Here is a 27,041-nt window from a genome sequence, read left to right as displayed (position 1 = left end):
ACCACTGGGAATCCTACCATGAACTGTCTGAAGACAGGCTGTCAAAACTAAAGGCCAGGTCCACTCTGTCCTGACCTTGGTTCCTGGCTGTTTATGTGAACAGACTTTCATTAGTTCATAACAAGATGCAAGAGAAACACTGGTACCATCTGCAACACGGCAGACACAACACAGGCAGACAACAGGAAAAAGGGATAAGAAGCAAAAGAGTTTGTGGGGCTTTCCCCATCCCCCAAAGAAAACAAGTTTTTCCAAGCTGGAAGAATTCTAACACTGAAGTCCTTTGCCTGTATTAGCAATTTCTTGCTGTCACGATTAAGGAAATTTCAAACTTTCCAGCCACACACAGCTCCCTGTCACAGGAGGAGAGGTGCCAACCTGCCATGCCAGGCTGCTGCCAGGCACCTGTGTCCTCAGAGAATGCCATGTCAGCACTCTGGAACGGGCATGGAATGTCAGTGTGGATTCATGAGCACAGCGCTGCTGCCTGTATCTGTTAGAAGGTGCATAAAAACTGTTATTACAAGTTTTAAACACTGAACTGCAACTTACCCAGAAGTATTGAGTATCCAAAATGCACACAAACAATGAGCCCCTAAAACACGCTGCAAAACAATCTTTTCTGTTTACAAATCATCTTTTAGATTTACAAATCAACAGATAACTATGGATGCACAATCTTACAGCAAGCAACAAATCACTTCGGTGTATCAGTTTAAGTGTCATTTCACCAACTAAATCACTCTCACATTCCAAATTTAAAAGCAATAGCCACAGGAGATGATTTCTTACACAGAAAAATACCTACCCAACCTATGTCCTGGTACCTGGGAATTGAGGCTGAAAGCTTCACCTTGCAGTACCTTCCCATGCCATAGGTAATATACTCCCCACTCAAGCCTCCCTTCAGTTCAGATGGCTTACTGGCATGGTCTGTTTGCTAATAAAGTGGTTCAGCATTTACATACCAGATGGTGGGCCTGCCCCTCTTTATTGTGTCTGGTTTAAAATGAGTATTACCAGCACCTGCTCTTGTTTTAATTTATGTGTCTTAAGTCACCCCATGATCTATCAGAGTTCTTCTCTATTAGCCAATTCTATATCAACTCCCCAATTAAAGTCTCAAGGCAGGAATTCAAAGCAATTTTAAGATGATAACTGCTGTTTCAACAACTACCCTGTGGCAGCACAGTTCAAGGCCACAGGAATCCGTGGCTGTAATGTCTCCAGCCTTCCCTGCTTTAAACAAGCTTTCTTGGGGAGAAGTAGCTCTGCCCTCATGACAGGAACACACTTTTATTCCTGATCTGTTGAGCTGAAATAAACATCAGCTGTATCTAAGCCTCCATTCTAGTGTCCCCGTAAAAAAAAAAAAAAAAAAAAAAAAAAAAAAGGTGATTTATTTTCTAGGAAAAAAAATATGTGAGCTGCAAATGTCAAAGCAATAATAAATCTAGAGTTAACTCCTCATCGATTCTCATTTCACCTAAATCAGCTCACCCAATTTGTTGCTGCATGACTGCACTTACTGTTATATCTATTTAACGTCTTGCCTGGTAAAAGAAAATGGTATAACCACTGCCAAGGGCTTCAGAAAATGAAGATTTTGCCTTCCTCGCCTCAGCTGCTCTCTGCTTCTTTACAACTCTCACAGTTAAGAGCCTGCTTTGTACAAAGCCAGTAGTGCTTCAGCTCCCAGTGAAGTGTTTCAGAGCACCAGCAGCAAGGACTGTCTTCCCATGGCACTTCTGCACTGCCACTCTCACATCAGTGCCAGCGCTTTCTTCCCTTTTCTCTCAACAACAAAGCAGCTGGTGCTGTCCCCTCCTGCCCCAAACAGGGTGACCACATGCTGCATTTAGGACCTTCAAATGCAGAATAAAGCCTGGAAGTCCTTCCAACATTGTGATTAGAGTCATTCTACCTTCAGCAAAAGTAAACAACCAGGTACTCAAGGGTAAAAAAGAACTTCCACGTGGTGTGGAGCACGGTTGAAGGGACAGACACAACTAACCGATTTTCACAGCTGTGGAAGGACAACAGTGATGCCCCATTAAACCTCCTTCCTTGGCGGTCCCTAAAACTGGGCTGATATCACATATTGCTACCAATATATATGGTACTTTCTGCTCATGTTCTACGCGCTGCCATTTTTCTGACAAAGTAGTCAACAACAACACAGCTGAAATCTCTTTTCCCTTTTACTCCGGACACAATGAACAACATCCTTGGATCAAAATGGTCTGGAAAGCCATCTTAACACTGCACATTGCCTCTTTCCAAAATCTCCAGTTACTGGGCTTAGCACCAGCAGCCTTGAAGCAGGATCTGTCCCCTCCCTGTGTGGCAGGACACCACACAGCAGCTATGCTGTGCCATCAGCACAGTCCACTCACTCTGGTCCCTGTTTTTCACCACGCACAAACAGCAGTAGCCTGACAAGTGCATTAAAACTTTAAGCTATCCAAAGGCAGCCAGACGGAAACTTTGTGTACAGACCCCTCCAGGGGATTCTTCTTTGATTTAGCTTCCTAAAAATAGCTCTTCAGAGGGGATTGAGGCTTTCAGGGATTGCTTGTTGCTTTTTTGACCAGTTTTGAAAAGACTCCATCCATAGGCTTTTGTTGCTTTCAGCAACTCACAGGTCGAAAAGCAGAAGATGTACTGACAAAGGAAACCTGACCTACATCTTTGCCTCACTCTGCTAGGTTACATCGTTCCTGTGCATGCTTATGCAATAAAAAGAAATGGTGTACACCAAAGAGGGTTCAGGAATCACAGCCTCTGCTCCTGCCTCCTCAGTAGCTTTTCAGCCAGCACTAGTGAATTCCTTTAAAATTTCTCTACCACATTTTCCTCTTTCTGCAAAAAGCAATTAAGAATATTTACGGACCTCACAGGGGAGACATAGTGTTTTCAGTTAATTAAAGCTTGCAAAGACTTTAAGAACACCCAGTGAAAGGCTTTATAGGAATGCAAAGTGCATCATAAACTCAGAAAACGACCCAGCAGAGACACAAAGTTCGTATCTGAAGTGAAGTGTGTCAAATAAAGATCCCGTTTAAAGAAAAAAAGTTGTAATTTAAATAGCTACAACATGCTTTCCCACTGTACCTTAACTGAGATTTTACAAGACTGTCATCAGGAAGGTAATACTTTCACATGCTACTCGGTGAACTGGAGGGAATCTATTTAAAGGCAATTTGCAATCAGCAATACCTGGCAGAAACTACTAACTATAAAAGTTGGTGTATTACTCGCTTTAAAAAGACAGAGTGAGGGCCCACGCGAGCTCAAGCAAAAATGTCTCTCACTACTACTTATCACTACCTTTAAGTTAAAGCCTCCTGCAACAAGTTTTGGTGTTAGAAAAAGAAATCAGCTCCTTTCAGTACAGCTACAAGTGACTGGGTTCTTACAGGGTTGAAGGACAGGATCTCCAGAGCTGCAGGGAGTGAACAACAGGCAGACAGGGACAGGAAAAGATGTGTGCAAGGGCAGGGGACAGGCTGCTGCTTCTACCAAAGCAAACTGCAGGGTTAGCTGTAGATTTGTGCCCCCAGGGCATTTCACACATAGCACTGTAAAGCAAGATACCATGCACCAGGCTTAAAAATTTGCCAGCTGCTAGCTGGTCCAGCCAGCATCACAAGTCAAGTCACGGATCAGGGCAAATACTTTAGAGTCCTTGATGTAATGATTACATAGCAATGCCTGCACCATTTCACAAGGGCTCACTGCTGCCTCCGGATCCTTTTGGTAAGCAGAAAGATGCAAATGCAGTGGGGACCACAACCTGACCAGAGAGGGAGGGCTGGCAGGTGAGAGTGACCCTCCCAGGAGAGCCTGGGTACCTTATGCTTTGATCAGTAAACAACAGCCACGGCGAGCACTTGTAGTCCTGCTTGAAAGCTGGCCTGGCAAGTACTTCTGACAGTTCATTTGGGTGCCCCTGAAGCTACCAGAAGTTTATGCAATTTGTCATCTTCTCTGCCCCAAATCCCCACAGCACTGTTTCTTTTCCCTAACAGTTCTCTCTCTCTATACCACGTGTGAACCTCAGGGTGTTACATCAGGTTTCCTAAGGTTGGAAGGAGTACAAGGAGTAGGGACAAAGCACTTACACAGCTGTTCGTTCTGTTTTGCCTGGTGAACAACACACTGCTCAGGGTATTCAAAGCCCTTTATAAAGCAGATAGATGCCAGCAGTGACCTCACATCCTTTTAGGACCAGACAAATGACTGCTTAATGTAAGAACTTCCAAGATGAAGAATCTCAGCATCTTCTTTCCATTGCTCTACTGCTTCCATTAGCTTCCTCTGCTCTTAGGCAATGGCCTACCCTTCACCTCTCCCAGCCACAAGACACAGGCTCTGATACCTATATCAGGGTACCCCCAGGGAAAGGCAAACTGAGATGCATATTACCCATTATGCTGTGCCATCTTTTGGAAGGAGAAAAAAAGACAAAAATAAGCCCATGTTCATTTGTTCTCTTCATGATGTCAGTAAATGCGCCTGGTTGTCGTTCCAGATTCACTCCTGCCAGCAGTGGACACTGGACAATCCAGTGTGATCTGGGTAAGGTGTACAAGCTCACTTCTGCAGAAAGAGCATGTGAGGCACAGCTTAATGTAGGCTGCAGAAAGGCAGACCATACTGTGAGTCAGCAGTGAGGTTGCTGGCACTAAGTCATCACCATTACCACGCTGTTTCTGAAAAAAACTTTCGGTTTGCTTAAATCTGGCCAACTGACCTTGTATCCCTTCAGCACCTCCTTCTAATGACTGTGAAACTTCCAGCCACAGCATTTCTGATTCACTCATATGTGTCCAAAAATCCAATTGACAGGCTTTTGCCAATAGCAACCACGATGAAAAAGCTATTTGTGGATCTTAGAAAGACAAGATGATGTAGAAGAGGAAAATATAACAACCAAGGCATAATCCAATTCCACAAGAATGAATTCTACTTTCAAACCTCCTCGAATTAAGTTTAAATGAAAAAAAGTATTTCCTGAGAATACATTTCTTATTCAAAGCAGCCACAGCTCTCCTGATTCTAAGTGCCTAAATAAATATATTGCACATACCACATTTAATAAGGAGAGATGTTTCCATTTTATCTTTGACCATTTATTGCAGGCTCCAACTGCGTGGCCATCTCCCCCACATTTTAAGTCACTCTGGGCCTACATTTTACACCTTCAACCTACCACTTCATTAGTTTTCATGCTAGTAACAGCTCTCCAAAGCCACTAAGCCTCCTTTTCTTCTATACTGAAACAAAGACCTCAATGGCAGGCCAGGGGACAACATGAATGAATGGTGCCAAAATATACTCTTTCCTCTGGTAACACAATACCATCCATCAGCTCCCTAAGTGGCACATGTTCAAAATCCACAGACAAGCATGGTGAATTTTTACTGTTAAAGAAAACATTTTGGGGTTTTGTTCACTTAATATGGGAAACCTAGTACTTCCTCATTACAAATCCAGCTTGTTTGCAATGGAGATATCCCATGGGGAGAATAAAGGGAACCAAATGAAGCCTGAAGCAGAATGCAAACAAGGAAGCTGAATCAACTGCTGGATGTTGTTAGTTCTTCATACATTTTCAGGATACATTCTTAGTACACAGATGAGTATTACCTGTATTTTCCTCATGGTAATGATTCAAAGCTTCATCAGGGGAGAATTAGACTGGACATCAGGAAGCATTTCTTTACAGAGAGGGTGATCAAACACTAGAACAGGCTTTCTTCCTAGAGATGTGGTTGATGCCCTAAGACTGATGCATTTGGAGAGTGTCCTTAATAATACACTTTAACTTTTGGTCAGCCCTGAAATGGTCAGGCAGTTGGATTAAATGAGCATTGTAGGTCTCTTCCAAGCGAAATATTCTATTTCTGCTCAAGCCCGTCCCATCTCCAAGGATATGATACTTATTTTTAACAAACAATCTTTGCAGCTTCTTGCTGCTTCACTTTTATTTCTGGCTAAGTGTGAAATGTCAATTCAGGTATTCATTGACATCCTTCCCATCCACAGAAACTGGACTTTTTTGGTTTTGTGTACAACTGAGGCCACCTCTTTACCCTGCTGCCAAAAAATACAGATCTTTCACTGACAGTAAAAGTCATGCCATGTTTTCTGGAGTGCCATTGCCACAGCTGGGGTCAGGTTTTCATAAGGAATTCAGAATCTACCTGCATGCCTGGAAAAGGGGAAGGTTCTGAGAGGCATCATAGACAGAGCAGCTCTTGTGACAACCTGAATGACCCCAATATGTTCCAGGTTGTTTTCAAAGTCTGACACTTACTTTCATCATTAAATCAAAACCCGCATTATTCACAAAAAATCTGTTCCCAAGAGCAGGCTATAATTGCTGCCCTACCAGCAGGAATGAACACTGAGAACTTGCAATTTTTTACATGCACTGTATTAATGTGCTTCATGACTATGTGTTGGAAGAAGAGGGACCTGCAGTTTGTGGATAATGTTCAGGTTAAGTACTTCAGTAATCTGCTACCATCTGACAATCGCAGACAGAAAAGTCAATGACTTCATTTAATGATTAGAATGAGTTTGGTTTTGTATCAGACTTGGCTTAAAATGGATGAGCTGGATTCATTAGAAAATGAAGTTTAATTAATAAGCCAATTCTACTTGAATTAGCTAATGAAGATCAGGGAAAAGAAAACCACCAAAAAAACCCCCAGAAAGCAGTTTTAAAACAGATTACGTAACTGATTTACAACTCTGCATTTACAGGACATGAGAATGAATGTGACAACTGCTCATTTTCACCGGTAGTTCAGAAACCAGTGTTTCTTTGAATAGACATTTAAATGACAACATCAGCCTGGACTTCACAGTTTGATTTTGAGCTGCATTGTTTGGATTTATAGCCCACAAGAGATATCAGGTGCACTGCTTATGTGCAATCCATCACTTCCCAACTGGAACAATAAAGCCAGAAAGATACTTCACCTCCTTTAAATGAGATTTCTGCCCCATGTCAGAGCCTGCACAGACATTAAAGTACAAGCATAACCCCATTTAGGAGAGTGAAGCCCAGTGGCCGCAGCAGGTCATACTGCAGAGAAGAGGAAGGGAGCTCTACAACATCCATGAGCAGCTCCAGAACTGGGGGGCTAGAACACAACGCTGCAGTACCACCTTCTCCAGCTATGCTCAAGGCATGACAGATGACCAGCACAGCATCTCACCCACTGACCTAATTAAAAGGCTTAAGGGTCTGGGGGAAGAGAAAAAAGGGATTTTATACCCAAATATTGTGTAAACACATGCTCACTTCATAACAGTTCTCAGGGGAGCATTACAACTACCTTCCTCTTCCCTCTCATATTCACACTACCTAAAACCAACTCAAATGCTGCCTATTTTGAGCTGTCTTCAAGCAGAGCAGTGAAAAACATCTGTAGGATCTCAGAGATAATGGAGTTTGTCTTTTGCTTTGAGGGCTACGTGTCTTTCCAGTACAGAGGTACAAGAATATAAAAATGAAATTATGCAGTTAGTCACACAGACTGTCTTCTGTGCCAGGCTAATTCCAGCACATACCAGCTGTGACCTGTACTGCTTTACCTGAAAGGTATCAAGACTGTAATGTGCACAAGTATCCTCTGCACAAACAAAAACACAGTGCTACGACATACCAGTGAGTATTTATAGAAATGGCTTGTGTGGTACTTGCCCATGAAACGCTCAGGATGAACTGGATGGGAAGATGCAACACTGATTAAGAAACATCCAGGAAACCTTTCCAGCTGTTTAGTAAAGTTTGTGCATTTAATCACCATAAGTAGACACACAGCTTTCATCTACAATGACATGTACAGCATCTCCCAAAGGAGTGCTATGTGCCATAGCTCTAAAACATTTGTCATTGAAGTTTTAATAAAATCTCATCCACTTCTGCACTTTCCCAGAAGAAAAGTCAACTAATATATCTTAACTAGTGCTGAAACTGGCAACTCAGCAATCAGTGTTGAAGACTGTTTCTGGAGAATAAAAATCTGGATTGGCCAGAATCAGTGAGAACAAAAGAGGGTATTTGATTCTTTTCTAAACAAGCCCCAAAACTTAACTATCTCATCTCACATGAACATTACTGATTATCAGCTAACTATGTGAACCCAGTTCATGCAAACATAAGCCAACACATGCTACAACTACTTTGCTTGCACCATCTGCACTGTTAATGTACAAACACACACATCCAGCAGGAGCACATGGAAAACCCCATTATGAATCTGCCACTTCACCTGTCTTCTCAAACGCACCTTAAGCACAGTTGAGGCACAGAACACGACCACAGACAGCAGCAAAGAGCAGAGTTTGGTAATATCCATTTCTAGTACACTGAGGAGGCTGTAGGAGCTCAGCTTGCTGGAAGCTGGGCAGGATCTTTAAGCATAGAGTTCATGGGAATTCAGCAGTTCCCCTTCCTTGTATTCTACCAAGTAACTCAAGGGAGGCAGCACGTCATGCTATTTTAAGATAATGGTATCATTAAGGGTGAAACATAAGTAGTTATTTTAAAACACAGCAATGCAGCTAAACTGCATCAAGGCTCACTCCGGAGTCTGAGTCTGACTCTGAAGCAAGGAATTCTTAAAACAAAAGGGAGCAAACTCAAGTCAGCAAAGCGCTGCCCTGCTCCCCAAGGCACTGCACACACGCTCAACTTTCCTTGCCCAAAGCCCAGCTGCTGCTCCAGCACCCTGCGAACGCGAGGAGCTCCCGTGTCCCCAGCAGGCCGGGATCCTCGTCCCTACAACAAAGCACGCCGCAAGAGGCTGTGACACAGCCCCCGGCGCTTTGAACCGGCCGGGAGGCGGGCGGGATGCTGCCTGCGATCCGGCCGCTCGTCCCCTCCGGCGGCACCGCGCGCGCTGCCGGTCCCTCCGGGAAGCGAACGCTCCGGAGCCTCGTCCCCACGCTCACCTGGCACCGGGACCGGCACAGGCCGGCGGCGGAGCCCGCGCCGCCGGGACGGCCCGGGGGAGCCGCAGGAGGAGCGGAGCCCGGCGCGCCCTGCCCGCCCCGCTGGCCGCTGTCCCGCCCGTGACTCCACCGCCCTGCAATGGCGACCACCGCGCCCGGGGCGGGGGGAAAGGGGAGAAGCGCAGGAGCGGACCCCGAACCTCCCGGGACCGGCTCTCCGCGCCTCGGAGCGAGCTGCGGGAAGCGGCGGGGTCGGCAGGGCCGGGGGGGCCGCGGCGGCGGGGCCGGGCGGGGCCGCCCGCACTCGGACACAGCCCCAGCCCTCCGGCCGCGCCGCCCGACCCCCGGCCCGGCGCTGCCCTGCCCTGGGAAACGCGCTGGGGACTCGCTACAGGCTACTCACCCCGGCACTGCCGAGCAGAATGCCTTCGCTCGGGAAAACTTATCTCTGTTTCGCCACTGCCATTTGCCAACTTGCCTTAAAGATCCTGTAAAATCCCAGAAAAGGCTAGGAAACGAGGAGAGACGATTTAAAAGCTGACGGTCAGGACAGGAATTTGTGGAATGAAATCTTTAAGGGCAGGAGGAGATAGAGCCAGCCAGCTAACGCTTTCGTGCCCTGGCTCTGACCAGCAGATCCATTTCGTGGGCAGATCAAGGCTTACGAGATGATTTAAAATACCTGCTTGCGATGTGTGCTTCTCTGCATCGGCCGGAGTCCTTGGCGCAGCTCCCGCGCTGCTGTGTCTCGTCCTTCTGCCTTTTCCAGCAGACCCCTCACGATCACAGTGTCACAGTTCCCCAGGCCTTACAATCAAGCAGTTTGTTGTAAGAGAACTAAAAATAGCACTGAATTTTTCACTGAAGCACTTGCTTGAGTGAAGATAGTGCCAGCCAGCCCATGAGTTAGTGAGCGGTACAGACCTTTAACACAGCCTAGACCCTCCTGGAAATAAGGCCATTGACTTTCTTCAAAAGATGTTTCTTCTTTTCTTTTTTTTTTTTTTTTTTGAAAGACAGCACAAAATAAATCCTCTTTCTGACCACTAAAAGACAAACTGAGTGGAGTTGTTTTAAGAATATCCTCAGGGAAAGACTGAGTCACTTAAGCTGCTTTTATGATAAAAGATCCCTGGAGGAAGTATATCTCCTTAGTCTCTGAGCTGTTCAGAAATCCGTATGTCCCGCTGCAAATCAAAGTTTCACACTGTTGGGTTTTTTGGCTTTGTGTTGTTTGTTTTTAATAATATGAACACCTGCTTCCACTGTGGAGTTAGTGCTGGCGTGGGAAACAGAGCAGGATTTCATCCTAACACCTCAAGAGGATGATTAACAGAACCGTCTGTCCTGCAGGGCGGTTAATAAGGTCTGCAGAAAAGTGTACAAAATGGACCTATGTATGAAAGTTCATGGCACAGATTGACAAGTCCAGAAAAAGAAACCCTCAGGAGAAATTATTTTTTGCAAAGTTTTTCATTACAGTGGCCTGAAAACAATCACTGAAGACCAAAGTTGCAAAATATGTCATTCAAGACAAAGATGCCAGCACTGCTGCCAATATCCAAGCTGGGATGCCAGATGCAGATTTAGATGTGAGACTTCCAGTCAGTGGACATCAGACTCAGACACATTCACACTGGGGTGCACAAAAAAATGTGAAGATGCAGATGATGGCTGGCACCAGCCACTTGTGGCCTTCTACAAGTGACAATGATTCTCCTGGTAGTTGCTTCAGCTGTGAAGGATGTCTGACAGCAAGCCAGGATGTCTGAGAGTTAAGCCTTACTACCACCAGTAGACATTACTCAGGAAAAGCATCTAAAAATCCAGATTCTATCACATAATATACACCAATGAGCAGATGCCATCTATGACTTTAGTCTATGCTACACTAAGTCACTACATGACTATACTTAGTGACATCCATAAACACACAGAGAGAAAAAGAAATCTATAGATACATATACTTTAAAGGGAAATTTTAGGATGAAAGTAGAGCTGGAGAGTTACTGAGAATATCAGAGGAGAGACATTGGTTTTTCTTCTGCTGATTTTTGTGGGAAGAAGCTGAAAGCGACAAGACTGGCTGTTAATGTAAAATTGTCTCCCACATTTTTGCTTCCCCTCATATATCTTTGAGCCTTGCTTCGATTTTATTTGTTTTTCAGGAGAACTGCAATATTTTTGCCCTTGTGAAAGGGCTAGCAAATTTCCTTCTGCTCCTTTCTATTGCTGACAAAACATGCTGCAAGGCATCCTATAACATCTGCATAGCAGCAGAGGTAGCCACAAACATAACAGCATCTTCATTCCTGCTCCACTCCCCAGCTATTATTTATAAAGAGCATTAACGGAGCACAAAGTTCTCACTAATTTAGTCTCACTTCACCATCTGTTACTTCCCATGAGTTGATCCTAACGAGAAACTACTTCAAAACACATTTTGAGGACCAGCTGCACCCAGTGAAGTCACCATAGGAGTGCAATATTCCCCTCCTAATACATCATATTCCAACACTACACAGCAGCTCCTTCCCGCTGTTAATATGAAGGCAGCCCTGGGTCACAGACTCTTGCAGTTATGTCAAGCAAGTATCACATTCAGCACTGTTCTTCTCAATAATTCACAATTCTACACAGAAGGACAATGAGAGAGCTACAGACATCACCTGTCCCCCAGGTCTGAGCAGCCTGCTTTCTGCAGCTGCTTCTCCTCTACTGGGTTCATAGAGTGATGATAGAAATTGGAATCTTCCCACGAGTAAGTTGTGACCATTACCTTTTCCATGCAACTCCTTATAAAAAGGGAGTCTGCGTCTTTGTAGCCAGCCTTTAAATACTGGAAAATGGTGATATAAGGCCTCGCCTAAGCCTCCTTTTCTCAAGGCTGAACAGGGTTCTCTCAGCCTTTCCTCATATGGCAGTCTTCCCAGACCTTTGATCATTTTTCTGGCCCTTCCCTGGACCCCTTCCAGCCTGTCCACATCTTTTTTGTACAGCAGAGACCAAAACTGAACACAGTATTCCAAGTGTGGCCTGACAAGCACGGAGTAGAAGGGGATAATGATTCCTTATCCCTGCTGGTGATGCCCTTGTTGGTGCATCCCACCATCCTGCTGGCTCCCTTTGCCACAGCAGCCAGCGTTTGCTCATATTGAGCTTACTGTCTACAAGGACCCCCAGGTCCCTTTCCACAGATCTGCTCCCAGCTAGAGACATCACAGCCTGTGCTGCAATTCCAGATTATGTTTTCCAAAGTGCAAGAGACCTTACACTTGACCTTGTTAAACTTCATAAGGTTCTTGTTAGCTCACTCTTCCAGACTATCCAGGTCTTCCTGCAGGGTGGCTCTCACTTTTGAAGTGTCCACTTCTTCACTGAGTTTGATATCACTGGCAAACTTCATCAGGGTCCCATCATCCACATCACTCCTGAAGATATTAAACAGTGCTGGGCCCAATATCAATCCCCAGAGGAGCCCACCTGTGACAGGTCAGAAAAGAAACTATTTACCAGCACCCTCTGGGTGCTGCCTGCCAGACAGCTCCCACCCACCACATCAGTCACTTGTCTAGACCATAACACCTACCTTGGTCCAGGAGGAGGCTGTGGGAAACACTATCCAAAGCCCTGGAGAAATCCAGGCAGACACTGTGCACCTCCCACCCCACTTGGACCAAACAGGTTCCTTTGCCATAGAAGGTGATCAGGTTTGCCAGGCATGATTTGCCCTTGTTGAATCCATGCTGGCTTTTCCCAATCACGTGATTCATTTTCCTTGTGACAGCCCCCAGGAGGGTTCATTCTTTAACTTTCCCAGGAACTGGGAAATTACTGGGAATTACTGATGGAGCTGAAATTTCCTGGGTTCTCCTCTAAGCCCTTCTTGTAGGTGGGGTTGACATTAGCCTTTTTCTAGCTTTCTCGGATGTTCCCCGATCTACACGATTTCCCAAAGACAGCAGCCTCACAACAACGTCATCCAGCTCTCTTGGCACCCTTGGATGGATATTGTCAGGGCCCATCTATGGGTAGGGGTGAAGCTCCTGTAACAGTTCACACACCAACTCTTCCTCCGCTGACACTGGTGGGTCTGTGTTTGTGCCAACCTGGATTGTTATTCCCAAAGCCTGGGGCCCAGCAGTGCTGGTAAGATGGAGGTGAAGAGGTGTTGAGAACTTTTCAGTGGTTTTGGGGACTATTCACCTCTCCTGTTTAGCAGCAAGCCAGTGATGTCAGTATTCAACAGTCAGACACTCTCAAAAGAGTCAGATGTTGGCTGACAGTATGCAGGGAAAGAGGAGTGGAAATACTGGACCACAGTTGCCAAGATTTAGAGTTCACTACTGAACTCACAATGAATTGCTACTGCCACGCCCTGCAGACAGCTGAACCACATCACAGCAAGTATGCATCATTTGTCATTTGAACTGCTGAGGTTAAACCTCTCTGTTCTCCTGAGAAAATTCCTTCTGAACATCCACCTAAATCCCTCAGAGTATGGTGGTCCCATACAGTAGTGGGAGACACTACAAGATGAATTTGGTTGGGAGCCAGCCCATAAGACTGTTTTGGTCAAAAGCATATGAGCAAGAACAACCGCCAGCTCCTGGGCCCAAGAATGCCCTGGAAAACAGTGGTCATTTTTTAACTGAGACAAAACCTCCAGAGCTTTGTGCTATAGGATTCCTCCTTACAAATCAGGGTTAGCCTGAATCCTCTCTGTTACTGTACCTAAGTTAATCACTCGTGAGAAATGTAAAGCATGGTACAGAACATAATTCCATATTCTGAAGGACTGGTTGGGTAACTCAAAAGAAAAAAAAAAACAAAACAAAACAAAACAAAACAAAACAAAACAAAACAAAACAAAACAAAAAAAAAAAAAAAAAAAAAAACCCAACAAATTCAAAACTAATGCTTAAAACCTAGTCAGTGTCCAAGCCACAACCTTGAGTCTTCACACTGTGTAAAGGCAAAAGAGTGGGTTACACTTAGGCTACCTTAGCCTTTTTGGAGGGCAGGCCTTTTTAAAAATAGTTTCTAAAGCACTGGAGTTATGGCTTCTGATCAAGCACAGCAATTCAAGATCATAAACACCATTTCTGTGTGTGAAAGGTGAGTTACACTTTTCACCTAAACAAGTCAATAGCCTCACAAGGTGCACTGCATCGAAGATAAGGCGCTCAACTTCTGAATTCCCTCAGTAAAAAGTAGGCTATAAATAGCCTCCTACCTTTCCTGCAGTTCATAGAAAAGGCAAGAAATCTCTCTCTGTTCCCTTTGTTTTCTCCCACTTCTGTTCTCTGTTGCACCAAGGAATATTCAGAGGGATGTTTTGTAAACAGCACGTGTTTCAGTGACTGCCTCAGCACTGGCCACAGCACTGTGGGGCCGCGTTCCTGAAGTTTTTGGACATCAGTTGATACCAGGACTGCCTGGGCAGGGAGCAGCTGTGTGTGTAGGTGGGCAGGGAACAAGGGGAGGAACAGCAAGTTGGGAAACTTAGCAACTTTGCTGCCTGCAGATGTCATGAACCTGACCGCAGCTCCCTCATCCAGACTGTTCAACAAGTTTTCCTTTCCCGCCAGCTGGCAGAGATGAGGGAAACTGCTTTGCCAGACATTTTGCTTTTTTCCCTAGTACCATCACCAGCAATAAATTATATTTCTGAACTGATGAAACCAACTGCTTAGTAATTTCTGCTCTGCCTCTTAAGGTCCGGGGTCTGCCACTTAAAGCATTTGCTTCACATCCCAATGAAAAGATCCCTCATTACTGGAGAGACTGTAACTGAGCTCACTGGGATCATTTTTAATCCTTCATATGACTTCAGAACACAATTTTTTTTTTCATAATGCATGCTTAAATGGAATTTGAGCCTCTTCTTCCCTTCAGTTTTAGTAGTTTAAGGCAGGAATGTTTTCAGAGGTGCCAGCTGGGCTACACCCATATAAAATGGGAGCAACACCCAGAAATGTGAATTAAGGATCATATGCTAACATAAATTTAACTGTCAAGCGCATCCCCTGTGTTTTATGACATATGTTTAGTAATACAATCACATATATATTAAAGAATGAGGTATGAAGAAAGACAGCTATGCAGTGTAGGTACTCACAGAACACTGTGAGGGGAATCTCTGAAGTACCCATTAATCCCCAACTGCTTAGGGAATTTAGTGTGACAAGGACACTTTGGGTTCTTTGTTAAAAGCTCCTAGAAAACACGGGGATGTCCAGATTTGGATCTGCCCTCTACATCATCAGCAAGTCTCTTATTGTCAATAAGATAATCTCTATTGAAAGTAAAGCTGTCAGCTTGTTCCTCAAAATTACTAGAAGCAGCATTACAATGATGAGCATTATTAGACATTCCGATGAGAAGCTGAACTGTTCTTTCAGTTACTCTGCTGGATAAAATTGCTATACACATTTCATGGACAGGTGAAAAGTCAGTCACATGCACAACTATATCTGCCAAGAGGACATTACAACCACAGAAATGAGAATGAGGCACAGAAATTATTTCCTATGGGATACAGATGCAGCATCTGGTTTTGCATATTTTAGCAGGAATAAATCTTCCAGAGTGCTTTCCTCCATTTCCTTCCAACTTCACTGCAGTCCAAATCCAGTTCAGCTGATACGTAAGAAATTAGTCCTTCTCTGCATGTTTGTGCATTTGGGGTCTGAATTGGTTATATCCATACAGCCCTCAGGGATGCCCAAATAACTCTGAACATGACATGCCGAGATCTTCTCATAGAAGCTTCTGTCAGCTGTGCCATGGAAGGGGCTCCTGGCTGCATACTATATAACTTGCCCAACTACATTTTTTGGCTGCTGTTCTGCCTTGCAGCTAAGAGAAACTCTCTCCAAGAGCTAGGTTACAAGAAGAAATTGTCAAAATATGTTACTTTCCAAAGAGCTTACTCCTAAAGAGAATGGGAAATATGAGAAATGTTATAGCAGGTCTGGAAGAAAACATGAGGGAAAAAAATATGGTGAGGCTGTACTCTGTAAGGACAACATATTTTCTGTCTTCCTCTTACATCTGTTTGTTGCATTTGAAATGAACAGGTTCATAAACACAGATGTATACACAAATTGCCCTTCAGACATTATCTCCCTTTCAGTTTTGATGCTGGGAAAGTATGGTGTTTGTGTGATGCATCTGTCTACTTGACATAAGCAAACACCAGCTGTTATTTCCTTGGTTTACAAAAAAAGAGGAATAAATAAAAATCTATTAATTAAATGGGGAATTCAGAAAGCTCAGATGTGGATTCAAAACTTTATTACACAATCATGTAAACTTTGAGTCAAGAAGTGCTCACGAAAACAAGATGAGTACTCCAGTATATCTCTTGTTATCTAATCTAAACCTACCCTCTTTCAGTTTTAATCCCCTTTGTCCTGTCACTACATGCTCTTGTGGATAGTCTCTCTCCATCTTTCTTGTAGGCTCCCTTCAGGTACAGGAAGGCCACAATTAGGTCACCCTAAAGCCTTCTCTTTTTCAGGCTGAGCAAACCCAATTCACTCAGCCTTTCCTCATGGGAGAGATGCTCCATCCCTCTAATCAACTTGGGGTCCTCCTCTGGATTTGCTCCAACAGGTCACTGTCCTTCCTGAGGGGACCCCAGAGCTGAGTATTAAATGAGGCAACAGTGAAATATCTAAAAAACACCTGAGAGAAGCAGCTCCAGGAGCAGAAATGTAGTGTTATTTGTTCCCTAGCTGTTGCCACTACACAATCCATCACTAACTAAAGTAAAAATAACAAATAATAATTGCCCAGGATAGAGGTGTCCTCAGCAGACACCTCCTGTTCTGTTGGGGGATAGCCCTGATTTTATTTCCAATTTGGCTTGCTCAGGTGCAGTATGGAGTGGGCATCTCTGAGGAATCCTGGAATTTACCACTCCAAAGAGCCTCCTACCTGAAAACGGCCCATTTTTGCTGGCTGTTGGAGCTGAGCTGTCACACTGCATAGCTTTTAGCAGCTACTAAAAAACTCCTTATTTCTTTGTCAGTCCAGGCTAGAGAAGAAAGAAGTTATGAGTATCTTCCAAAGGGCAGGATCAAACAGTGCTGAGAGCAGAGCCCTGTCAGAAAACATCTAGGCTTGCTGCCAACACTTCATGAAGGATCTATTTTACACCCAAACAGAGGCTTGGGGATAGATTCACAGCTCCAGTGACATTTATGGGCTTTTTACTTTGACAGGGCTCATTAGAGCCTTCCCTCATGCTGTGCTTCCCTGACCTGTGCGGCAGGTTCACTGCAACCCTGACGCCTGTGGACAGGAACACAAGGTGCAGCTTCTCTTCCTCCTTTGGAAAACAAGAATGTGACTTTTTATACTGCCATCACCACCCCTGAACCAATCCAATATAGTTCCAAGCTCAGCATGGTCTTACACTGTTTAGATAACCTTTTCCTGTACTTCCCTCAACTGCACACTTCTCAAAGGAGATAAAGCACAATTGCTTCTCCCTTTACAAACATGTAATCCTTACGGAGCACCAAGAAGTTAAACACCCTGAAGCCTGCTATATCCTATGGGCATCTGTGTCTACTACAAGCACATTGGGAACTTCAAGAAACTAAGCAAAATCAGCCCCAACTCTGTAAGGCAGGATCCTTCTCCCCAGGTGAGATACACACAGACAAGCCACAAGTACAAGCACCCACAAAGCCTTGGCTCAGGTATTTTATATGTATCCATATACTATACACTATCACACCAGGAGACAGAACTATTTAATAACATTTGGAAGCAGCCAGTACTATTTACTGAAGGATAAATAATCAGAATGTTTCCAACCAGTACAGCTGTACAGCGAGGGGCAACCCCACAGACACAGTATGATGCACAGGATATGTCATGTCCTGCAAAAATCCTTTAAATAATTTCAAGTGGAGTAAGAATACTTCAAAAGCATACAGGGATTTGTCATTAATATGACAAATGCAGCATGTTCCAAACTGCAGATGTGCATTCACTATCAGAAGCATAAATTTCCCTTATTTTGTCTATTCTTCTCCCCTTTTCTTAGCTTTATACTTACATCTGGTAGCACACGACTTCTTCATTTGATGCTCATAGTGCTTTCTTTTTAAAGCCTGTCCAGATAAAATGTGTACACAGGCATGGCATTACAGCCAGACTAACAGCACTTACAAAAACCCCACTGTCCTTCCAGGTACTAGATGAGCTACAATCTGGCATCATCAGGATTTCCAAACACACTTGTCTTAACTGACATCCTTCCTTCAAACAAACTGAAACAGCTCAACAAATTTTTGTGGTTACAGTGATTACACAAAAACAGAGACGAAAAACAGTGCAAGTCGTGGGCATTTGCAGGAAACTTGCTACCACTTGGATAAAAGGGGCCTAGCTGGTCAAAGACAGCCTTGTTCCTAATCCTGGTACTCTAAAAAACTTACATAAAAACTAAAGTAAGAGTTATCAATTTTTCCAAGTGTCATTATCAGGGGAGAGAAAGAGTCTGAAATCTACCCAGGCCATTGGATTTTATCCAGAGCCTCCCATGCAGCTGGTCAGACTTTTTCAGACATTTAAATGTCTTCAAGTCCTGGTAAATCCTTTCCTTTAGGTTCCTGCAGCTGAAAAGGCAGCAAGCAGGCAGCACTTTGCAATGTACCTTTTAGCATCAGCTCACATATTGCAGCAGAAAGAAGATGGTCTCACTCAGAGACAGAAATGTTGGCAGACAGGTAAGTATTAGCTCAAATAGGTCAAGATCAGTAGAGCAGTACCAGCTCCCAAAAGGTTTCATCTGTTCACCAGCTACTTCAGCTTTGTATAAGGGGGAGCCCAGAGGAAGTAACACACCAGACACAATGCGCCTGCTACTTCAGCAGAAACCGATTGCTGAGTGAAAAAGTTGGATCAGCACGTTTCAAAAGCTTAAAGGAAATTGATTCTGGATTAAAATTATCAATTGATTTCCCTCTTGGCCTTCCTGGGAATTGAACCTGTCTACACAATTAAACTGTATAAAGATTTTCTCTGAACCTATAAAAAGCCTTTTATTTATAACCGCATCTCATCATATTAAACACCCTGCTCTAATCTATTACAAGTTGAGGGGATGACAAATAACTACAATGTAAGTTGAATACACTCAGCACATTAGGCATCCAAAGCGCTGCAGAATTTTACTTATCAATTTCCATCTTAATTATGAGCAATCTTGTCTTGAGCTGACTGTTTTGTATGAACCCAGTGATACACTGCTAGCAGGGAACGAACAGATGAACAGTGTGGGGGTTTCCATTGATCTCCATGTCCTGGCAGTTCTGGTCTATCTGAAAGCTTCACCAGTAGTGGCTGTGCTAGTGGATAGTCCCCTGCTCCTGGCACAGCCTCCCATACTACACTGCCAGTTAAAATGCAGTCTCCTCCACCAGCCACACAGTTCTTCCACTCTGAGGAACGGGAGCAGGCGGCCTACACAGCATCAGCATTGTGGCCTTGGTTAAGGCACGTCTCAAATGTTTCTTAATCTGTGGCCCAAACTGAGGTTTAGTTATGGTAAATAAGTAATTTTTATGTGCCTTGTATTACCTGAAATCTACAGTAGCAGTTCTGGCTAGCACTAGGTAGTGGTGTGTTAGTAAACCAGACCTCATAGCAAAACCTAAACCGTGAAAGAAAAATTATGCAGCTCAGAAGTGAGATGCTGCAATATATATCTTGTTAGACATACTTGGAGCCTGACACCTTGCCCTAGGAACCCCGGAGCTCTGGGGTCAGTGCATCTTCCCAAAAACAAGCGGGGCAGTGCTGAAATATACCCTAAATCTAAGAAGCTGTGGAGAGAATTGCAAATATAACCCACCCAGATGGCACGATGTTATCAAAGTTTAACATGTCAATCTGCTCCTTTAATTAAAGCCCTTTCATCTCCATGGTTAATGGCAGGTCTGTACAGCAGAAATGGCACCAGAACAGATGTTAGCAAATTTATCAAAGCTGCAGGATGATTGCTCTGGCTGTAGTGTCTTTTGGAGGGCTACTCTATTTACATTCCTACTGATCTCTCATGTCAAATCTGCTAAATATTACCTCTCCTTTGGCTGCTCTACAGGACAGCATAAGCCAAGTTTCTTGGTGAAAGTCATTAGTTTGGAGAAAATACCATATGATTATAGGCACCCTTTTTTAAGATTTCAGAGGGAAAACCTTTAATGATGGAAAGCATGCCTTTGTTTTAAATAGGCCTTTCTCCATGTTTTCTTTTGTCTTATCTGCTCAGGATTCCCTTGAAAAACTGCAGTCACGAGTTAAGACAGGAAAAAAGAACTTGGAGAACAGCTTGGCTGACCAAGGGAATCCTGTACAAGGGAAGATCTGTATCATAATCCACATTTTGGTGGCATCAAGAGTGTCCATGGCAAAGTTAAACCTGCAGGTGCACAGAAAAGTCTCACTGTGTGCCCTGGTGTCCAAACAGAGGCAACAACCCATGTGTGAACAACCTGTACTGTGCAGAGCAAATCTGCAGAAGGGAGGGCAGAGGTGGCAGCAAGCCTTTGCCCCAGGCACTGAACCACATTAATGAAACACCTTTGAAATGATTGCATTACAAAAAGCAATCCAGTTACCAGTGAAGGCAAAATAATTGCCAGCAATGTCAAAGGGACAGCACAGCTGTTTAAAGCAAATGTGACCCTACATTCTTGTTTATGGAGCAGGTCATCTGAATTATGTAAGAAAATAGTACATTTTGATGGGGTAATATTTTCTTTTCTAGCTGGGGAAGTTACACTTCCAAAGACTAAAATCCGCAATGTATCACAGTGAACGGTTTTATCTCAAAATACTCTTCAAAGGGCCAGAGGCACACAGGAATGCTGCAGGGTCAGCCACACAATGAACAAGGGCAAAGGGCTTTCAAAAGAAACAGCCAGGGTTGTCAGAGAAAGCACCATGCAGGAGTGCAATCCTCTCTTACCAGAGACTTGCCTCTTTGAACAAAGACCATTCCAGGGTGTAAGCAAGTTTTCTCATTTTTGTTATTCTGTGTAAAAGCTCTTTGAATCAAAGATGTTCCAAGACAACTAGAACAACTATAGTCTATGAAAGCAATGTTTATTAATAGAGATATTCCCTGTCTTCCATAAGAATTGCTCAGAGAGCTTTTCAAACTCAGTCACCATCACTTCAGTTTATCAGCAGCAAATTAAAGCAATTAGGCAGTAAGTGACTCACTTGATCAGGTGAATATTAAAAGATAATGAGAAGCTGAAAAACAACCTGGGTCTGCACTAAGGTGATTCACAAGCCGAAAAGATAAAAGTTTTCCTTTATAGCACAAGGGAAGGGGCAAAAAGAAGGGGATCAAAACCTTAAAAGAAACTTGAGCATCTTTTAACATAACTGATCTTGTAAAACCCATTTATAAACTTACTGTACAACATTTCTTTTCCTTTTACACCCACCTTGGAGTATCCCATTGCTCATGTTTAGCAGGAAACCAGCAAATACCAAGTCACTCGACATTTTCTAAGCTTACACTTAACACAGAATGTAAGTACATTACACTCAATGAGCAGCTTCATTCTGAAGGTTCTCTCAGAGTTGGGTTTCAAGACATTGCTAGTCATCAGAGCTGCCTTGGCTTGGCCCTAGCCTGCCTTCACTTCAGCAGGTGGAGTTTGCCATGCCCACAACACAACAAAAGAGAATATGACCTTTTAGTTCATACAAGGGAAAACAAAACACATTGTCTTTGGGAGCTAGAAAGAATTTCTCTTCAGCCCAGGAAAGGGTTTCATCTTGAAGGATCCTGGAAATGAGCAGTTCACAGGCAGGTGGATTAAAAGGTAAATGGGCAGGACTAAAAGGCTGGTCCAACCCTGCTCTGCCACCACAAGGGACCGAGTCAGTGTTCCTGACATAGGCTGGGAATCTGTAAATCACGTGACTCTGCCATCCTGGATCTCCTAATTGTACCCTATATGCACAGGATGTATTTCTTTCCTGCTCAAAGGTAAGGCCCTAGAGGTCAACATAAAGGGAATGAACGTGGAGTACATTCCCTGGTGAATTAGGGACTGGCTGTTGTCTCTGCATAATTTCACCAGCATTAATTCCTTCTTTATTAAGCACTTATTCTTAGCTACGTTATGACAAAATCCAACTATGCTCAGCTCTTAGAGAAGATGGAGTACGTTTCTGCAGAAGAATATGAGGTAATGCTAAGATGTCCACATCTCTCTAAGAGGGCTGGTAAATTATTCCTTCATTTTCAAGTTTACTGAACACATCTATGTACTTCTGTCTCAGAAAACTAAGACCCTGTGCAATCACTTATTTTCTACTTGCTTCTTAGCATAAATGGGTATAAATGTTTCATGAACCATAAATGTTTCAAGAAAAAGATAAATGTGGAGGAATTACAAATGTAATCTTCTTCCATTTTAATGTGGTATCTGTTTGCACAAAGGGCAGATGGATCACTTTGAAACTATGCATTTGCATAGTTGCCAGGTAAGTACCACGGGCACTGGGGAATAAGTGCCTAGTCCTGCTCCCTGTCTGTTCTTTCAAAAATATTCTGAAGTTATTATTTGTTTGCTAGTTCAATAATAGAGTTAAAGATTATTCTTCTAAGTAGGTGTGCATCAGCTGTCCTAGCTTTGATACAGGGACAATCATCTGAATCAGTGTCTGTTAACAGAGAAATTACCCTTGCCGGCAAATATCTGAGCAGTAATTTCTTTGGATAATGTGTAATAACTGGGGATAATCAAGGAAGATGTGAGTGTAGGGAAGCACATGTTACAGCATATACAGCTCTCCTCAAATGTAGCTGTAAGTAAAACAATCTTGAATTTTCATTGTATTGTTTCAATCTTGTACAGAATATGCAAATGCCTTGTGAAAGGGTTCTAACATACCCCTATTGCTCTAAAAACCTTCTGTATCTTCCTCCAGAACACTCCTGGGCCAAGCCTACAGTTATCAAGACATCTAAAAATACCACTTGCTTTTTGCTGGACAAGGGAAAGAAATATAATACATTCACAGGCCTGATACTCATTTGAGGGTTTTTTTCACTACTTCAGTGGGTATTAACTAATTTATATTAGTAAGGGGCTTTTTTGATAATTGGAAACTCATTCAAACACTTTCTTCACCTCTGGGAAAAAGATTTCCAATAAGAGTTTTAGAAAGCTCAAGTTGATCTTATTTACTTTAAGTGAAAAAAAAAAAATAAAAAAAAATCAATACCTCTCGGGGACATCTTGTTTTACTTCTCAGAAAGAAGAGGCATATTCCCATACCACTGCATTTCTCTGAAAGAAGTCAGGCTACTTTTTTCCTAAGTTTTTCCTTTTCCTGGTACATATGCTCTGGGGGAGCAAGACATCTACTGAACTTTGGCGTTCAGAGACTTCTGAGCCGTACAGTGATCTGATTATGCAGTCAATTCCTTTGGGAGCCACTAGGCTACTGGATTTTCAGTGTATTTATGTATCTGTGTGCTGCAATGTGAACGTGAAGAGATAATCTAAATCGCCATCTACTGTGTCGTTAAAATAGCCCCCAGCAAAGTTACTGTTTCCATTAAAAATGATGTCTGGTATGATTAAAAAAACCCTCTCTAATATCATTTAGCTGTCTGCAATTTCTGTTGCCACTTAAACTTGATTTTCTTCTGATTTAGCCACTGGAGCTTAGTGGAGGCAGTCTGCTCCCTTATGGCACGTTGTCAGCACACCTGGGCTGCCCAGACTGGTCACAAGAATTTCATAAGCGTATGTATGACTTGTGAAAGGCCTACAGAAGTATATTCACTCATGCAAAGTTTTGTATGTGTCCTTCTGTTGAAAACAAAGTAACAAAACACCGAGTTTGAGATGACACCATCCTTCCATTCTAAGGGATAAAGTCTTCAGAAAAAAAGAATGTTGCTCGCAGATGGGAGAGCAAAGTTCTAAAACAAAAACAGTTTAAAAAAAAGTAAAACAGAGAAGCTGCAAAGAAGGGAAAACATGGAAAACGGTTAAGGAAGCCATCTCAGATCACTCAGGATTTGATGTAAGATTAATTACTTTCACAGATGTAATTTTTGATAGCTTGAATTCCAAGATTCAGCAATTTTAGTGGAAAGAATTTGTAACAAGCCGTGGGAACTGCTGGATTTGCAGCAATTAAACATAGGCCTGGGAAAAGATGTTTTGCTATGCAGTATCAGGGAGTTTGAGGTATTGTGCTAATCAAAATCTTGCTAATGTTGCTTCAACCAAAAATTTTTTGTGAAGCCTCTAGCAATTGGAAGACATTTGAGAAAAAAAAAGTCACTTCCTTCCCTCCATCTCTGGAGATGTGGGTGCCCCTAAAAAGTAGTTGTATCAACTGCCCATCATAATCCATAATTCAATTTGTTTATTATTATTTTTTAATTTAAAGCAGCATAAGTTTTTGATTTTCCCGGAACATTTCTGCTGTGGGAAGGTAATTACAATATCTCTTGAGATCTGAACATTTGCTCTTAATGGTTTAAATCAAAGCTAGTGGCAGCTACTGATCACTCAGAACTACTGCCACTACAGCTTAACTTATGGTATTTCATACAGGAATACAAAATACTATTTTCTTCTCACAATAATTATTTTTTTTTAAATGAAGCGATCAGATGCAATAGTTGGAATGTACCTGCTGACTGAAAGTACAGCAAAACATAAGGTACATTCTAACATGCTAAAATGCCTGTGCTAACTTCCAAAATACTGTGCAAGGACAAGAGCAGCAGCGGGGAGTAGAGGATGGTGCAGTGTTTGAAATCAGTTAGGAAAAAAAGAGTATTATGGTGCTAACCTCTCAGAAAAGTATGTACCCTGGTGGGCCAACACAGAGAAAAACAGGGAATGGCCAAAGTCTCCCAAGAAAGGAAAGGAACAACAGAAAGGAGCCCTAGTTTTCACAAGCATTTGCAATAACCCCTTCTAATCTATAAATGCCTGATTAGCTCAAATGACAACAAGCTGTGTGCCCTCCAGCTCGTATTTGTGACTGAAGTTTAATGAACCGGTGCTGAACCAAAAACAAGAGTAGGGGAAACAACAAAAGCATAACATAAAAATATAGAAAGAAAAATCAAATTAAGTGTAGTTGCAGTTTCCAAATGACTAGGTCATGATGAGTAGGAAATTAGATTAATATGTGATTGTGCAAAGGTTAAGGAGTGGGACTTCTCTTCCCACACTTGAAGGGGAAAAAAAGAAAATGAAAAGATTTTTCCAGGTCAGGGTTTGTTTACAGTTATTAGGATTAAAGGTTGAAGGCTTATGGGAAAAAATGTGTCTCCAAGCCAACAGCTTCCCCTTTTTTTGGACCACTTTAGTATGGCCTGCCATGGCTGCATCTATGATAACTGCAGAGCTGAAGCAGTTCTAGGAACTGACATGCCAGAGGGGAGAGCATACAACTGTCCCTGATCTACACTGTGTCTTCATTAACTTGGGAAAACTACATTTTTATGTAGTTTATTTCATGCACATACAAGAAGATGTACTCAGGTTTTTGTTGACCAACTTTCAGTCTCATGCTGTGTAATGCCATCACAAAGAGAGATTCATGCACTTTGCAAATGCAGTGGTGCAGCCAGATACTTCCTCAGCAGAGATTTCCAGACTAATTACCCCCCCCACACTCCACCCCGATTTCTCTGTATATGTACTAAGTTTGCAGCCTGGTGTGTCAAGGGTCAGCCAGCTGCTGCAAGGGAAACCAGGACCTGGAAACTAGGATCATCTTTTCCTGAGAGGGAACTTAACCATAACAGCTCTAGAACTGTAATTATTACCAACTTAACATCTGGGGCACGTGCAAGGCATTACTCCTCTTCAGAATTCCCTTTTACATTCACATCCTACTTAAAATGGGATTTTATAGATGCATATACAGAGACAGTGTAGTATAAAGCACAAACTCCATCCACCTCAGAGAAAGGTATTTTTTGTTCTGTTGTTTTTACCTACAAAAGGACAGGAGGCCAGCCCTACACAGAGATTGCTCAGTGCCCAGGGCAGCTGCATCCTGAAACAAGTCAGCCATCCCAAGCAGACAACACTCAGGAATCTCTGCGACCTCAAATGAAATTTCCAAATACCACAGCCAAAATGAGAAGTGCTGCAGGTCACAGGGGAAATATTCCTAAACATATTGAGCACTGAATACCCTGTCCCCAGGGATTCCTTGTCATAAAAGCCCACGCTGTCCTGCTGGAAGCTCATATCACATTCACAAGGTCAGAGCCTATGCACTGGTGGTAATACTAAGCTGTAACATCTGGTTAATATGAACAAAATATCCCCTCTTCTTTTTCCCAAAATGCAGTAAAGAGGAGGAAAACCAGTCAAAATTGCACACACTTCTTTCTCCTGACTTCTACAGCAGACATGCATGCACGCAGCTACAGCATTTCCCAGAGTGAGTGAAGGGAGAGTGCTGGCTGTGGCATTCCCAGACAGCTCAGAAACATTCATCACATTATTACCCAGAAACCGGTTTCCTTCTTAGGCCCAGGGCTGACTCGTGCATTTCAGTGCACTCAAGCTCTATGAACTACACAAGTGTGTGGCTTTTGCCTACAAGGATTATTCTGAGAGACTCTGCAAACACATGACTGTCTGTCAGGAAGATGCTGCAGGTCTTTGGGCATCTGTGGGTCTCAAAAAGCCACTGCTGCTGCTGATCAGGTACCAGCCAATCCTGGTCAGGAACAATCAACTGATGACTCCCTTCTAAAAAAATCTTTAAAGAAGATCTTTGAGTGATATTCTACATAACAAAGCATATTTATTTACCTGTATTTCCCAGCACTCAAATAAGCAAAGGCAGATGCACACTGTTTAAAGTTCCACTAACAATACAATTTGCTCTTTTAAAGTTTCATTTGGTTATCTTCATTTTTGCACAGGGAAGAATGAAATGGTCCATTTAGCACTGGCAACAACCTCTTTCTGCACATACTTATTCTTGCATCTAAGTAAAATATGAAAGGCTTTCCTCAAAAACAA

General features: G+C 43.0%; 1 protein-coding gene across 5 annotated transcripts in view; it reads right to left on the bottom strand.

The window, feature by feature from the left end:
* Positions 1–27,041, bottom strand: part of ARHGAP24 (Rho GTPase activating protein 24) — a 214,990-nt gene that overhangs the window by 74,216 nt on the left and 113,733 nt on the right. The window contains exon 1 of one of the 5 annotated variants that reach the window (XM_064651661.1): positions 9,656–9,798. The exons of 1 other annotated variant lie outside the window; for it this stretch is intronic. The gene's annotated coding sequence lies outside the window, so the exon portion shown is untranslated. Of the gene's footprint in view, positions 1–808; positions 938–8,973; positions 8,992–9,376; positions 9,528–9,655; positions 9,799–27,041 lie in introns of those variants that run through there. 3 more of the 5 variants (XM_064651662.1, XM_064651664.1, XM_064651663.1) reach the window with 3 other exon arrangements.

Source organism: Pseudopipra pipra, chromosome 4 (genome assembly GCF_036250125.1).
Source record: "Pseudopipra pipra isolate bDixPip1 chromosome 4, bDixPip1.hap1, whole genome shotgun sequence".
Lineage (NCBI taxonomy): Eukaryota > Metazoa > Chordata > Aves > Passeriformes > Pipridae > Pseudopipra > Pseudopipra pipra.
This window is presented reverse-complemented; position numbering and strand designations above follow the sequence as displayed.